Below are 15,625 nucleotides of genomic sequence, written 5' to 3'. Positions count from 1 at the left end.
TAAAGGCGCTGACTCTCCAAGTGGGGAGAGTGTTAGTAAAGCGTCTGGAATGTTGCACCCGAGTACCAGGGGAGGAAAACTGAGACATATTTGAACACGTCTCCCGTTCACACGGTTGATCATACTCTGGGTTCCACATGCATGTTTTAGCTGAAGGAAGAATACCTTAAACCTGGAGAGTTGAGACCCATGTAATGGGTACCATGCAATATGACTTCAAAGGGTCTTCATTTGCTCACCAAACCTCTCCAATCCTATCACTGCTGCGTTTATGCCCCTGTACACACGCTTGATTCTCTTTCGGAGACATAGCAATCCATAGGTTTTAAGATACTTACTAGTCAGGTACATTCTTAGGCGTTTAATATGGGGTGTTGAGTCCATTTCGTTGAGCAAGGAGTAGCTCTTGCTTATTCCATATTTGGCTTAAGGAACTTTATCTGTGCTCATTTCAATCTCTGGTTTTATGCAGCACCCCAACTCACCTTTCCCCTTAAGCAAGCATAAGTTGGTTTTCTAAATTTGAGACCCTGTTCTGTTTTGGAATTCAGTTCCTGTGTAGCCAAGTTTACATTCCGTGTATTAGTGATATCTTATGATGTTTCTTTTTCTGTGTGACTTATTTCAGTTAGAATCATCGTACCTGAATCCACTCATTATGCTGCTACGGGCCTGATGACATAGATTTCATTGCTGAGTGATACTGCATTGTACGTAAGTACCACAAGTTCTTTATCCATTTTTCACTTTCTGTGATATTGAACTTGTACGGTAAACGAGGTTCTTGTAAACAGAGGCGTCCCAAACTTTGGGGTGGCTGTGTCTTTTTGATTTTAATTTCCCTAAGCTATAGGACCATAAGTGGAAGTGCCCTAAGCTCTGTTGCTTTGTTTTTTAGATGTTTCAGGAAACACCATACACTTCTCCCGAGTGTCTGTTGGCAATTTACATCCCGCCCATCAGCATAACAAGGCTCCCAGTTCTCCATGGCCTGTCCTGCCTTTCTGGATTTTACACTTTTTTCAGATGGCCCTTTTGACCGGGGGGAAGTGAGACTTCATTGTAGTGCAGATTTCCTTTGCAAGCTTGCTTGGTTGGCCAAAAAGGGTGTATGCGTTTTTTCCTGAATATATTCAGGAAAAAACGCATACGCCCTTTTTGGCCAAGTGCATTATTGTGGACGTTCTGCCTCTTTTCCTATGCTTTCCATGCAATTCCAGTCTACCTCCTGAAATCGGTTTCCTGCAATTCTGCCCCGCTTTCAAGTCCTCTTGGCAGCCTTACTTCAGTATATTTTTGGACGATAGCTGTCATTTATAACTGTGCAGGTTTGTGAATTACAGTGCCCCTGAGCTCCTCTCTTCAACTCGCTTTCTTGTGACCTGGCCGCAACACCGCAGGATGGCTTCAGGTCCTAATCTGGTTCCAGCATGGCACGCTGAGCCTTTGGTTATTTCCTCTTCCTGGTGGGAAATGAGAGTTAAATTTGCCAGTCCAGACACCTCCAGCTAGTCTCTCATTGGTTCTCCCTATTCCTGTCCATCTTCCGCAGAAATGGCAAACTGGGCCAAACAGGAGGTTAAAGGCTCTGACTCTCCAAGTGGGGAGAGTGTTAGTAAAGCGTCTGGAATGTTGCACGCAAGTACCAGGGGAGGAAAACTGAGACATATTTAAACACGTCTCCCGTTCACACGGTTGATCATACTCTGGGATCCACATGCATGTTTTAGCTGAAGGAAGAATACCTTAAATCTGGAGAGTTGAGACCCGTGTAATGGGTACCATGCAATATGACTTCAAAGGGTCTTCATTTGCTCACCGAACCTCTCCAATCCTATCACTGCTGCGTTTATGCCCCTGTACACACGTTTGATTCTCTTTCGGAGACATAGCAATCCATAGGTTTTAAGATACTTACTAGTCAGGTACATTCTTAGGCGTTTAATATGGGGTGTTGCGTCCATTTCGTTGAGCAAGGAGTAGCTCTTGTCTATTCCATATTTGGCTTAAGGAACTTTATCTGTGCTCATTTCAATCTCTGGTTTTATGCAGCACCCCAACTCACCTTTACCCTTAAGCAAGCATAAGTTGGTTTTCTAAATTTGAGACCCTGTTCTGTTTTGGAATTCAGTTCCTGTGTAGCCAAGTTTACATTCCGTGTATTAGTGATATCTTATGATGTTTCTTTTTCTGTGTGACTTATTTCAGTTAGAATCATTGTACCTGAATGCACTCATTATGCTGCTACGGGCCTGATGACATAGATTTCATTGTTGAGTGATACTGCATTGTACGTAAGTACCACAACTTCTTTATCCATTTTTCACTTTCTGCAATACTGAACTTGTACCGTAAACCAAGTTCTTGTAAACAGAGCCGTCCCAAACTTTGGGGTGGCTGTGTCTTTTTGATTTTAATTTTCCTAAGCTATAGGACCATAAGTGGAAGTGCCTTAGGCTCTGTTGCTTTGTTTTTTAGATGTTTCAGGAAACACCATACACTTCTCCCGAGTGTCTGTTGGCAATTTACATCCCGCCCATCAGCATAACAAGGCTCCCAGTTCTCCATGGCCTGTCCTGCCTTTCTGGATATTACACTTTTTTCAGATGGCCCTTTTGACTGGGGGGAAGTTAGACTTCATTGTAGTGCAGATTTCCTTTGCAAGCTTGCTAGGTTGGCCAAAAAGGGCGTATGCGTTTTTTCCTGAATATATTCAGGAAAAAATGCATACGCCCTTTTTGGCCAAGTGCATCATTGTGGACGTTCTGCCTCTTTTCCTATGCTTTCAATGCAATTCCAGTCTACCTCCTGAAATCGGTTTCCTGCAATTCTGCCCCGCTTTCAAGTCCTCTTGGCAGCCTTACTTCAGTATATTTTTGGACGATAGCTGTCATTTATAACTCTGCAGGTTTGTGAATTACAGTGCCCCTGAGCTCCTTTCTACAACTCGCTTTCTTGTGACCTGGCCGCAACACCGCAGGATAGCTTCAGGCCCTAATCTGGTTCCGGCACGGCACGCTGAGCCTTTGGTTATTTCCTCTTACTGGTGGGACATGAGAGTTAAATTTGCCCGTCCAGATACCTCCAGCTAGTCTCTCATTGGTTCTCCCTATTCCTGTTCATTTTCCACAGAAATTGCAAACTGGGCCAAACAGGAGGTTAAAGGCGCTGACTCTCCAAGTGGGGAGAGTGTTAGTAAAGCGTCTGGAATGTTGCACCCGAGTACCAGGGGAGGAAAACTGAGACATATTTGAACACGTCTCCAGTTCACACGGTTGATCATACTCTGGGTTCCACATGCATGTTTTAGCTGAAGGAAGAATACCTTAAACCTGGAGAGTTGAGACCCGTGTAATGGGTACCATGCAATATGACTTCAAAGGGTCTTCATTTGCTCACCAAAGCTCTCCAATCCTATCACTGCTGCGTTTATGCCCCTGTACACATGCTTGATTCTCTTTCGGAGACATAGCAATCCATAGGTTTTAAGATACTTACTAGTCAGGTACATTCTTAGGCGTTTAATATGGGGTGTTGAGTCCATTTCGTTGAGCAAGGAGTAGCTCTTGCTTATTCCATATTTGGCTTAAGGAACTTTATCTGTGCTCATTTCAATCTCTGGTTTTATGCAGCACCCCAACTCACCTTTCCCCTTAAGCAAGCATAAGTTGGTTTTCTAAATTTGAGACCCTGTTCTGTTTTGGAATTCAGTTCCTGTGTAGCCAAGTTTACATTCCGTGTATTAGTGATATCTTATGATGTTTCTTTTCCTGTGTGACTTATTTCAGTTAGAATCATCGTACCTGAATCCACTCATTATGCTGCTAAGGGCCTGATGACATAGATTTCATTGCTTAGTGATACTGCATTGTACGTAAGTACCACAAGTTCTTTATCCATTTTTCACTTTCTGTGATATTGAACTTGTACGGTAAACGAGGTTCTTGTAAACAGAGGCGTCCCAAACTTTGGGGTGGCTGTGTCTTTTTGATTTTAATTTCCCTAAGCTATAGGACCATAAGTGGAAGTGCCCTAAGCTCTGTTGCTTTGTTTTTTAGATGTTTCAGGAAACACCATACACTTCTCCCGAGTGTCTGTTGGCAATTTACATCCCGCCCATCAGCATAACAAGGCTCCCAGTTCTCCATGGCCTATCCTGCCTTTCTGGATTTTACACTTTTTTCACATGGCAGTTTTGACCGGGGGGAAGTGAGACTTCATTGTAGTGCAGATTTCCTTTGCAAGCTTGCTTGGTTGGCCAAAAAGGGCGTATGCGTTTTTTCCTGAATATATTCAGGAAAAAACGCATACGCCCTTTTTGGCCAAGTGCATCATTGTGGACGTTCTGCCTCTTTTCCTTTGTTTTAAATGCAATTCCAGTCTACCTCCTGAAATCGGTTTCCTGCAATTCTGCCCCGCTTTCAAGTCCTCTTGGCAGCCTTACTTCAGTATATTTTTGGACGATAGCTGTCATTTATAACTCTGCAGGTTTGTGAATTACAGTGCCCCTGAGCTCCTTTCTTCAACTCGCTTTCTTTTGAGCTGGCCGCAACACCGCAGGATAGCTTCAGGCCCTAATCTGGTTCCGGCACGGCACGCTGAGCCTTTGGTTATTTCCTCTTCCTGGTGGGACATGAGAGTTAAATTTGCCCGTCCAGACACCTCCAGCTAGTCTCTCATTGGTTCTCCCTATTCCTGTTCATCTTCCGCAGAAATTGCAAACTGGGCCAAACAGGAGGTTAAAGGCGCTGATTCTCCAAGTGGGGAGAGTGTTAGTAAAGCGTCTGGAATGTTGCACGCAAGGACCAGGGGAGGAAAACTGAGACATATTTAAACACGTCTCCCGTTCACACGGTTGATCATACTCTGGGATCCACATGCATGTTTTAGCTGAAGGAAGAATACCTTAAACCTGGAGAGTTGAAACCCGTGGAATGGGTACCATGCAATATGACTTCAAAGGGTCTTCATTTGCTCACCGAACCTCTCCAATCCTATCACTGCTGCGTTTATGCCCCTGTACACACGCTTGATACTCTTTCGGAGACATAGCAATCCATAGGTTTTAAGATACTTACTAGTCAGGTACATACTTAGGCGTTTAATATGGGGTGTTGCGTCCATTTCGTTGAGCAAGGAGTAGCTCTTGTCTATTCCATATTTGGCTTAAGGAACTTTATCTGTGCTCATTTCAATCTCTGGTTTTATGCAGCACCCCAACTCACCTTTACCCTTAAGCAAGCATAAGTTGGTTTTCTAAATTTGAGACCCTGTTCTGTTTTGGAATTCAGTTCCTGTGTAGCCAAGTTTACATTCCGTGTATTAGTGATATCTTATGATGTTTCTTTTTCTGTGTGACTTATTTCAGTTAGAATCATCATACCTGAATCCACTCACTGTGCTGCTACGGGCCTGATGACATAGATTTCATTGCTGAGTGATATTGCTTTGTAAGTAAATACCACATCTTCTTTATCCATTTTTCACTTTCTGCAATACTGAACTTGTACCGTAAACCAAGTTCTTGTAAACAGAGCCGTCCCAAACTTTGGGGTGGCTGTGTCTTTTTGATTTTAATTTTCCTAAGCTATAGGACCATAAGTGGAAGTGCCTTAGGCTCTGTTGCTTTGTTTTTTAGATGTTTCAGGAAACACCATACACTTCTCCCGAGTGTCTGTTGGCAATTTACATCCCGCCCATCAGCATAACAAGGCTCCCAGTTCTCCATGGCCTGTCCTGCCTTTCTGGATATTACACTTTTTTCAGATGGCCCTTTTGACTGGGGGGAAGTTAGACTTCATTGTAGTGCAGATTTCCTTTGCAAGCTTGCTAGGTTGGCCAAAAAGGGCGTATGCGTTTTTTCCTGAATATATTCAGGAAAAAACGCATACGCCCTTTTTGGCCAAGTGCATCATTGCGGACGTTCTGGCTCTTTTCCTATGCTTTCAATGCAATTCCAGTCTACCTCCTGAAATCGGTTTCCTGCAATTCTGCCCCGCTTTCAAGTCCTCTTGGCAGCCTTACTTCAGTATATTTTTGGACGATAGCTGTCATTTATAACTCTGCAGGTTTGTGAATTACAGTGCCCCTGAGCTCCTTTCTTCAACTCGCTTTCTTGTGACCTGGCCGCAACACCGCAGGATGGCTTCAGGCCCTAATCTGCTTCCAGCACGGCACGCTGAGCCTTTGGTTAATTCCTCTTCCTGGTGGGACATGAGAGTTAAATTTGCCCGTCCAGACACCTCCAGCTAGTCTCTCATTGGTTCTCCCTATTCCTGTTCATCTTCCGCAGAAATTGCAAACTGGGCCAAACAGGAGGTTAAAGGGACTGACTCTCCAAGTCGGGAGAGTGTTAGTAAAGCGTCTGGAATGTTGCACCCGAGTACCAGGGGAGGAAAACTGAGACATATTTGAACACGTCTCCCGATCACATGGTTGATCATACTCTAGGTTCCACATGCATGTTTTAGCTGAAGGAAGAATAACTTAAAGCTGGGTAGATGAAACCCGTGGAATGGGTACCATGCAATATGACTTCAAAGGGTCTTCATTTGCTCACCGAACCTCTCCAATCCTATCACTGCTGCGTTAATGCCCCTGTACACACGCTTGATTCTCTTTTGGAGACATAGCAATCCATAGGTTTTAATATACTTACTAGTCAGGTACATTCTTAGGCGTTTAATATGGGGTGTTGAGTCCATTTCGTTGAGCAAGGAGTAGCTCTTGCTTATTCCATATTTGGCTTAAGGAACTTTATCTGTGCTCATTTCAATCTCTGGTTTTATGCAGCACCCCAACTCACCTTTCCCCTTAAGCAAGCATAAGTTGGTTTTCTAAATTTGAGACCCTGTTCTGTTTTGGAATTCAGTTCCTGTGTAGCCAAGTTTACATTCCGTGTATTAGTGATATCTTATGATGTTTCTTTTCCTGTGTGACTTATTTCAGTTAGAATCATCGTACCTGAATCCACTCATTATGCTGCTACGGGCCTGATGACATAGATTTCATTGCTGAGTGATACTGCATTGTACGTAAGTACCACAAGTTCTTTATCCATTTTTCACTTTCTGTGATATTGAACTTGTACGGTAAACGAGGTTCTTGTAAACAGAGGCGTCCCAAACTTTGGGGTGGCTGTGTCTTTTTGATTTTAATTTCCCTAAGCTATAGGACCATAAGTGGAAGTGCCCTAAGCTCTGTTGCTTTGTTTTTTAGATGTTTCAGGAAACACCATACACTTCTCCCGAGTGTCTGTTGGCAATTTACATCCCGCCCATCAGCATAAGGCTCCCAGTTCTCCATGGCCTGTCCTGCCTTTCTGGATTTTACACTTTTTTCAGATGGCCCTTTTGACCGGGGTGAAGTGAGACTTCATTGTAGTGCAGATTTCCTTTGCAAGTTTGCTTGGTTGGCCAAAAAGGGCGTATGCGTTTTTTCCTGAATATATTCAGGAAAAAACGCATACGCCCTTTTTGGCCAAGTGCATTATTGTGGACGTTCTGCCTCTTTTCCTATGCTTTCAATGCAATTCCAGTCTACCTCCTGAAATCGGTTTCCTGCAATTCTGCCGTTTTCAAGTCCTCTTGGCAGCCTTACGTCAGTATATTTTTGGAAGATAGCTGTCATTTATAACTCTGCAGGTTTGTGAATTACAGTGACCCTGTGCTCCTTTCTTTAACTCGCTTTCTTGTGACCTGGCCACAACACCGCAGGATGGCTTCAGTTCCTAATCTTGTTCCGGCACGGCACGCTGAGCCTTTGGTTATTTCCTCTTCCTGGTGGGAAATGAGAGTTAAATTTGCCCGTCCAGACACCTCCAGCTAGTCTCTCATTCGTTCTCCCTATTCCTGTTCATCTTCTGCAGAAATTGGAAACTGGGCCAAACAGGAGGTTAAAGGCGATGACTCTCCAAGTGGGGAGAGTGTTAGTAAAGCGTCTGGAATGTTGCACCCGAGTACCAGGGGAGGAAAACTGAGACATATTTGAACACGTCTCCCGATCTCATGGTTGATCATACTCTAGGTTCCACATGCATGTTTTAGCTGAAGGAAGAATACCTTAAACCTGGAGAGTTGAGACCCGTGGAATGGGTACCATGCAATATGACTTCAAAGGGTCTTCATTTGCTCACCGAACCTCTCCAATCCTATCACTGCTGCGTTTATGCCCCTGTACACATGCTTGATTCTCTTTCAGAGACATAGCAATCCATAGGTTTTAAGATACTTACTAGTCAGGTACATTCTTAGGCGTTTAATATGCGGTGTTGAGTTCATTTCGTTGAGCAAGGAGTAGCTCTTGTCTATTCCATATTTGGCTTAAGGAACTTTATCTGTGCTCATTTCAATCTCTGGTTTTATGCAGCACCCCAACTCACCTTCACCCTTAAGCAAACATAAGTTGGTTTTCTAAATTTGAGACCCTGTTCTGTTCTGTAATTCAGTTCCTGTGTAGCCAAGTTTACATTCTGTGTATTACTGAGATCTTATGATGTTTCTTTTTCTGTGTGACTTATTTCAGTTAGAATCATCATACCTGAATCCACTCATTGTGCTGCTAAGGGCCTGATGACATAGATTTCATTGCTGAGTGATATTGCTTTGTAAGTAAATACCACATCTTCTTTATCCATTTTTCACTTTCTGCGATGTTGAACTTGTACTGTAAACGAGGTTCTTGTAAACAGAGGCGTCCCAAACTTTGGGGTGGCTGTGTCTTTTTGATTTTAATTTCCCTAAGCTATAGGACCATAAGTGGAAGTGCCCTAGGCTCTGTTGCTTTGTTTTTTAGATGTTTCAGGAAACACCATACACTTCTCCCGAGTGTCTGTTGGCAATTTACATCGCGCCCATCAGCATAACAAGTCTCCCAGTTCTCCATGGCCTGTCCTGCCTTTCTGGATTTTACACTTTTTTCAGATGGCCCTTTTGACCGGGGGGAAGTGAGACTTCATTGTAGTGCAGATTTCCTTTGCAAGTTTGCTTGGTTGGCCAAAAAGGGCGTATGCGTTTTTTCCTGAATATATTCAGGAAAAAACGCATACGGCCTATTTGGCCAAGTGCATCATTGTGGACGTTCTGCCTCTTTTCCTTTGCTTTCAATGCAATTCCAGTCTACCTCCTGAAATCGGTTTCCTGCAATTCTGCCCCGCTTTCAAGTCCTCTTGGCAGCCTTACTTCAGTATATTTTTGGACGATAGCTGTCATTTATAACTCTGCAGGTTTGTGAATTACAGTGCCCCTGAGCTCCTTTCTTCAACTCGCTTTCTTTTGAGCTGGCCGCAACACCACAGGATGGCTTCAGGCCCTAATCTGCTTCCGGCAACGCACGCTGAGCCTTTGGTTAATTCCTCTTCCTGGTGGGAAATGAGAGTTAAATTTGCCCGTCCAGACACCTCCAGCTAGTCTCTCATTGGTTCTCCCTATTCCTGTTCAACTTCCGCAGAAATTGCAAACTGGGCCAAACAGGAGGTTAAAGGCGATGACTCTCCAAGTGGGGAGAGTGTTAGTAAAGAGTCTGGAATGTTGCACCCGAGTACCAGGGGAGGAAAACTGAGACATATTTGAACACGTCTCCCGTTCACATGGTTGATCATACTCTGGGTTCCACATGCATGTTTTAGCTGAAGGAAGAATACCTTAAACCTGGAGAGTTGAGACCTGTGTAATGGGTACCATGCAATATGACTTCAAAGGGTCTTCATTTGCTCACCGAACCTCTCCAATCCTATCACTGCTGCGTTTATGCCCCTGTACACACGCTTGATTCTCTTTTGGAGACATAGCAATCCATAGGTTTTAAGATACGTACTAGTCAGGTACATTCTTAGGCGTTTAATATGGGGTGTTGAGTCCATTTCATTGAGCAAGGAGTAGCTCTCGTCTATTCCATATTTGGCTTAAGGAACTTTATCTGTGCTCATTTCAATCTCTGGTTTTATGCAGCACCCCAACTCACCTTTCCCCTTAAGCAAGCATAAGTTGGTTTTCTAAATTTGAGACCCTGTTCTGTTTTGGAATTCAGTTCCTGTGTAGCCAAGTTTACATTCCGTGTATTAGTGATATCTTATGATGTTTCTTTTTCTGTGTGACTTATTTCAGTTAGAATCATCGTACCTGAATCCACTCATTATGCTGCTACGGCCCTGATGACATAGATTTCATTGCTGAGTGATACTGCATTGTACGTAAGTACCACAAGTTCTTTATCCATTTTTCACTTTCTGTGATATTGAACTTGTATGGTAAACGAGGTTCTTGTAAACAGAGGCGTCCCAAACTTTGGGGTGGCTGTGTCTTTTTGATTTTAATTTCCCTAAGCTATAGGACCATAAGTGGAAGTGCCCTAGGCTCTGTTGCTTTGTTTTTTAGATGTTTCAGGAAACACCATACACTTCTCCCGAGTGTCTGTTGGCAATTTACATCCCGCCCATCAGCATAACAAGGCTCCCAGTTCTCCATGGCCTGTCCTGCCTTTCTGGATTTTACACTTTTTTCAGATGGCCCTTTTGACCGGGGGGAAGTGAGACTTCATTGTAGTGCAGATTTCCTTTGCAAGTTTGCTTGGTTGGCCAAAAAGTGCATATGCGTTTTTTCCTGAATATATTCAGGAAAAAACGCATATGCCCTTTTTGGCCAAGTGCATCATTGTGGACGTTCTGCCTCTTTTCCTATGCTTTCAATGCAATTCCAGTCTACCTCCTGAAATCGGTTTCCTGCAATTCTGCCCCGCTTTCAAGTCCTCTTGGCAGCCTTACTTCAGTATATTTTTAGACGATAGCTGTCATTTATAACTCTGCAGGTTTGTGAATTACAGTGCCCCTGAGCTCCTTTCTTCAACTCGCTTTCTTGTGACCTGGCCGCAACACCGCAGGATGGCTTCAGGCCCTAATCTGGTTCTGGCACGGCACGCTGAGCCTTTGGTTAATTCCTCTTCCTGGTGGGAAATGAGAGTTAAATTTGCCCGTCCAGACACCTCCAGCTAGTCTCTCATTGGTTCTCGCTATTCCTGTTCATCTTCCGCAGAAATTGCAAACTGGGCCAAGCAGGAGGTTAAAGGGACTGACTCTCCAAGTTGGGAGAGTGTTAGTAAAGCATCTGGAATGTTGCACCCGAGTACCAGGGTACGAAAACTGAGACATATTTGAACACGTCTCCCGTTCACATGGTTGATCATACTCTAGGATCCACATGCATGTTTTAGCTGAAGGAAGAATACCTTAAACCTGGGTAGTTGAAACCCGTGGAATGGGTACCATGCAATATGACTTCAAAGGGTCTTCATTTGCTCACCGAACCTCTCCAATCCTATCACTGCTGCGTTTATGCCCCTGTACACATGCTTGATTCTCTTTCAGAGACATAGCAATCCATAGGTTTTAAGATACTTACTAGTCAGGTACATTCTTAGGCGTTTAATATGCGGTGTTGAGTTCATTTCGTTGAGCAAGGAGTAGCTCTTGTCTATTCCATATTTGGCTTAAGGAACTTTATCTGTGCTCATTTCAATCTCTGGTTTTATGCAGCACCCCAACTCACCTTTACCCTTAAGCAAACATAAGTTGGTTTTCTAAATTTGAGACCCTGTTCTGTTCTGTAATTCAGTTCCTGTGTAGCCAAGTTTACATTCCGTGTATTACTGAGATCTTATGATGTTTCTTTTTCTGTGTGACTTATTTCAGTTAGAATCATCATACCTGAATCCACTCATTGTGCTGCTAAGGGCCTGATGACATAGATTTCATTGCTGAGTGATATTGCTTTGTAAGTAAATACCACAACTTCTTTATCAATTTTTCACTTTCTGCGATGTTGAACTTGTACTGTAAATGAGGTTCTTGTAAACAGAGGCGTCCCAAACTTTGGGGTGGCTGTGTCTTTTTGATTTTAATTTCCCTAAGCTATAGGACCATAAGTGGAAGTGCCCTAGGCTCTGTTGCTTTGTTTTTTAGATGTTTCAGGAAACACCATACACTTCTCCCGAGTGTCTGTTGGCAATTTACATCCCACCCATCAGCATAACAAGGCTCCCAGTTCTCCATGGCCTGTCCTGCCTTTCTGGATTTTACACTTTTTTCAGATGGCCCTTTTGACCGGGGGGAAGTGAGACTTCATTGTAGTGCAGATTTCCTTTGCAAGTTTGCTTGGTTGGCCAAAAAGGGCGTATGCGTTTTTTCCTGAATATATTCAGGAAAAAACGCATACGGCCTATTTGGCCAAGTGCATCATTGTGGACGTTCTGCCTCTTTTCCTTTGCTTTCAATGCAATTCCAGTCTACCTCCTGAAATCGGTTTCCTGCAATTCTGCCCCGCTTTCAAGTCCTCTTGGCAGCCTTACTTCAGTATATTTTTGGACGATAGCTGTCATTTATAACTCTGCAGGTTTGTGAATTACAGTGCCCCTGAGCTCCTTTCTTCAACTCGCTTTCTTTTCAGCTGGCCGCAACACCACAGGATGGCTTCAGGCCCTAATCTGGTTCCGGCAACGCACGCTGAGCCTTTGGTTAATTCCTCTTCCTGGTGGGAAATGAGAGTTAAATTTGCCCGTCCAGACACCTCCAGCTAGTCTCTCATTGGTTCTCCCTATTCCTGTTCATCTTCCGCAGAAATTGCAAACTGGGCCAAACAGGAGGTTAAAGGCGATGACTCTCCAAGTGGGGAGAGTGTTAGTAAAGCGTCTGGAATGTTGCACCCGAGTACCAGGGGAGGAAAACTGAGACATATTTGAACACGTCTCCCGTTCACATGGTTGATCATACTCTAGGTTCCACATGCATGTTTTAGCTGAAGGAAGAATACCTTAAACCTGGGTAGTTGAAACCCGTGTAATGGGTACCATGCAATATGTCTTCAAAGGGTCTTCATTTGCTCACCAAACCTCACCAATCCTATCACTGCTGCGTTTATGCCCCTGTACACATGCTTGATTCTCTTTCGGAGACATAGCAATCCATACGTTTTAAGATACTTACTAGTCAGGTACATTCTTAGGCGTTTAATATGCGGTGTTGAGTCCATTTCGTTGAGCAAGGAGTAGCTCTTGTCTATTCCATATTTGGCTTAAGGAACTTTATCTGTGCTCATTTCAATCTCTGGTTTTATGCAGCACCCCAACTCACCTTTACCCTTAAGCAAGCATAAGTTGGTTTTCTAAATTTGAGACCCTGTTCTGTTCTGTAATTCAGTTCCTGTGTAGCCAAGTTTACATTCCGTGTATTACTGATATCTCATGATGTTTCTTTTTCTGTGTGACTTATTTCAGTTAGAATCATCGTACCTGAATCCACTCATTATGCTGCTACGGGCCTGATGACATAGATTTCATTGCTGAGTGATACTGCATTGTACGTAAGTACCACAACTTCTTTATCCATTTTTCACTTTCTGTGATATTGAACTTGTACGGTAAACGAGGTTCTTGTAAACAGAGGCGTCCCAAACTTTGGGGTGGCTGTGTCTTTTTGATTTTAATTTCCCTAAGCTATAGGACCATAAGTGGAAGTGCCCTAGGCTCTGTTGCTTTGTTTTTTAGATGTTTCAGGAAGCACCATACACTTCTCCCGAGTGTCTGTTGGCAATTTACATCCCGCCCATCAGCATAACAAGGCTCCCAGTTCTCCATGGCCTGTCCTGCCTTTCTGGATTTTACACTTTTTTCAGATGGCCCTTTTGACCGGTGGGAAGTGAGACTTCATTGTAGTGCAGATTTCCTTTGCAAGTTTGCTTGGTTCGCCAAAAAGGGTGTATGCGTTTTTTCCTGAATATATTCAGGAAAAAACGCATACGCCCTTTTTGGCCAAGTGCATCATTGTGGACGTTCTGCCTCTTTTCCTATGCTTTCAATGCAATTCCAGTCTACCTCCTGAAATCGGTTTCCTGCAATTCTGCCCCGCTTTCAAGTCCTCTTGGCAGCCTTACTTCAGTATATTTTTGGACGATAGCTGTCATTTATAACTCTGCAGGTTTGTGAATTACAGTGCCCCTGAGCTTCTTTCTTCAACTCGCTTTCTTGTGACCTGGCCGCAACACCGCAGGATGGCTTCAGGCCCTAATCTGGTTCTGGCACGGCACGCTGAGCCTTTGGTTAATTCCTCTTCCTGGTGGGAAATGAGAGTTAAATTTGCCCGTCCAGACACCTCCAGCTAGTCTCTCATTGGTTCTCGCTATTCCTGTTCATCATCCGCAGAAATTGCAAACTGGGCCAAACAGGAGGTTAAAGGGACTGACTCTCCAAGTCGGGAGAGTGTTAGTAAAGCGTCTGGAATGTTGCACCCGAGTACCAGGGTAAGAAAACTGAGACATATTTGAACACATCTCCCGATCACATGGTTGATCATACTCTAGGTTCCACATGCATGTTTTAGCTTAAGGAAGAATACCTTAAAACTGGGTAGTTGAAACCCGTGGAATGGGTACCATGCAATATGACTTCAAAGGGTCTTCATTTGCTCACCGAACCTCTCCAATCCTATCACTGCTGCGTTTATGTCCCTGTACACATGCTTGATTCTCTTTCGGAGACATAGCAATCCATAGGTGTTAAGATACTTACTAGTCAGGTACATTCTTAGGCATTTAATATGCGGTGTTGAGTTCATTTCGTTGAGCAAGGAGTAGCTCTTGTCTATTCCATATTTCGCTTAAGGAACTGTATCTGTGCTCATTTCAATCTCTGGTTTTATGCAACACCCCAACTCACATTTCCCCTTAAGCAAGCATAAGTTGGTTTTCTAAATTTGAGACCCTGTTCTGTTTTGTAATTCAGTTCCTGTGTAGCCAAGTTTACATTCCGTGTATTAGTGATATCTTATGATGTTTCTTTTTCTGTGTGACTTATTTCAGTTAGAATCATCATACCTGAATCCACTCATTATGCTGCTACGGGCCTGATGACATAGATTTCATTGCTGAGTGATATTGCATTGTACATAAGTACCACAACCTCTTTATCCATTATTCACTTTCTGTGATATTGAACTTGTACCGTAAATGAGGTTTTTGTAAAGAGAGCCCTCCCAAACTTTGGGGTGGCTGTGTCTTTTTGATTTTAATTTCCCTAAGCTATAGGACCATAAGTGGAAGTGCCCTAGGCTCTGTTGCTTTGTTTTTCAGATGTTTCAGGAAACACCATACAGTTCTCCTGAGTGGCTGTTGGCAATTTACATCCCACCCATCAACATAACAAGGCTCCCAGTTCTCCATGGCCTGTCCTGCCTTTCTGGATTTTACACTTTTTTCAGATGGCCCTTTTGACCGGTGGGAAGTGAGACTTCATTGTAGTGCAGATTTCCTTTGCAAGCTTGCTTGGTTGGCCAAAAAGGGCGTATGCGTTTTTTCCTGAATATATTCAGGAAAAAACGCATACGCCCTTTTTGGCCAAGTGCATCATTGTGGACGTTCTGCCTCTTTTCCTATGCTTTCAATGCAATTCCAGTCTACCTCCTGAAATCGGTTTCCTGCAATTCTGCCCCGCTTTCAAGTCCGCTTGGCAGCCTTACTTCAGTATATTTTTGGACGGTAGCTGTCATTTATAACTCTGCAGGTCTGTGAATTACAGTGTCCCTGAGCTCTTTTCTTCAACTCGCTTTCTTGTGAGCTGGCCGCAACACCGCAGGATTGCTTCA

Source organism: Pseudorca crassidens, chromosome 5 (genome assembly GCF_039906515.1).
Source record: "Pseudorca crassidens isolate mPseCra1 chromosome 5, mPseCra1.hap1, whole genome shotgun sequence".
NCBI lineage: Eukaryota > Metazoa > Chordata > Mammalia > Artiodactyla > Delphinidae > Pseudorca > Pseudorca crassidens.
This window is presented reverse-complemented; position numbering follows the sequence as displayed.